Below are 1860 nucleotides of genomic sequence, written 5' to 3' on the forward strand. Positions count from 1 at the left end.
GGTTCCAGTCAAGAAGATCTGAGAACAGATGCTGAACAATCAACAATTCTATTGAAATGAGGTGCATGTTTTGGGCAGGGCTAGAGGTCAAATCCAGGGCTTCACAGAATGCAAGCTGAACTATGCCATCAGTACCTCCTGAATATAAAGGGATATGTTAGACTTGGACCAACAGATACCATATTAGATATGTGCAGTGGCAACCTAAAGAAATATGCTATGTACCATCAATGGAAACTGTTAGCTTCTGACCCAGTGGTGCCAAGCTTGTCTTTGTCAGGAACTGCCAGCCTCTTTCTGGCAGAGCCACAGACACACAGCAAGCAGCTCTGTACTTGCCTGGGTCAGCTCAGTGCCCCAGGCAAACCTCGCTAGCCATCAGGCTAGTTTCAAAGCTCCACCAGACAGCACACAGACATTTCCTAAGTTTCTGTTTTCCTCAAGTATCTAAATGCTATTCCAAACAAAATGTTGTCATGGATTCTACATTCCAAATGGGCTGTAAGTTACTTTTCAAAGACGCTAAAAAGCCTAGTGTAGAGGAAGAAAAACTACTAGAGATTTTTAATTAATTGGGGGAGCTTTTACAATTATTAGTTTACAGTAGTTGTACAAGAGGGAGTTTCACTGTGACATTTCCATATAGCCATACAACATACCCCAATCAAATTCACTCCTTCTCCATTAGCTCCCTGTTCCTACATCCTCATTCACTCTGTTTACCAGTCGCCATCTCACTGATACCCCCCATAACAGCACCTGTTTTACTTCCATGTCATTCTTTTTTAGAATTAATTGTACCAAAGGTAAAATAGGCATTTTAAGTTGCATTCTTTGACTTAAAGAAAATTTGAAAAGTCATCAGAGAAGTTTCATGCACTGTAACCTTTAATATCCTAAATGCTTGCTTCGTCACTGACCATTATTATTGTAAGTCAGTCAATACTATGTACGGATTCACCTTTTCTTTTTTTCTTTCCTTCCTTTCTCCCCTCCATCTTTCTTTTCTCTTCTCTTCTTTTCTGCAGCAAAGAAACCAAAGAATAAGGGAAGCAAAGCTGGCCATAATACCTCCCTACCCCCATAACCTCCACATTTTGGAGACTAAGGCAAGAGGATCATAACTTCATGTTATTGTCTGACTTCTGTAATTATTTATATCTTCAAACTGCATATAAAAAATAATAGGACAAATAAAATTATTAGCAACTACTAAGAATTCCAATAATTTGGAATTGGAGATCAATATTTCTTAGAACTAGTCACTTACAATGCTTTGATAGCTATGTTGTCAAATTAGCCAGAAGAAAATGACTATTTTGATAATTATTTTGAATATTATTTCAAATATTCCAAGCATCAAATATTTCATAGAGTAGAGATTACTATAATTATAGGGGATGATTAAGGAGTATGATGTTACAGAGGAGTTTGGGTTGGTTAATATACCTATTTCCCTCATCCTTCTCTTCCTTTTTCTCCTCCACTATCTCCTCCTTTGTTCTTTTTTCTTTCCCCTTCTTCTCCTGATTGATCTCAAACTCATAATCCTCTTGCCTTCTGCCGGGCTCGGGTCGCCTCCCCTGGCACAGGGGTCAGGCTCCCTTTCTCACCCTCTCCCCTGGTCACCCAACCCGCAGGTAAGGCCACAGTGGAGTGGGGGGGCTCAGGAAAGACCTCAGGTGCACGCGGCCATACGAGATCGCTATACCTCCCTCCTTACCCGTGAAGAAAGCCAGGCGTACTCGGATCTCGGAGACGCTTCAAGAGCAAATCTGATTTAATAAGGGAGTGGCTAGCAGTTGATATAGTAGGGGTGAGGAGAAAAGGGTGATGACCGATGAGCTGGCGATAGGCTGG

Source organism: Perognathus longimembris, chromosome 14, assembly GCF_023159225.1.
Source record: "Perognathus longimembris pacificus isolate PPM17 chromosome 14, ASM2315922v1, whole genome shotgun sequence".
NCBI classification, from domain to species: domain Eukaryota; kingdom Metazoa; phylum Chordata; class Mammalia; order Rodentia; family Heteromyidae; genus Perognathus; species Perognathus longimembris.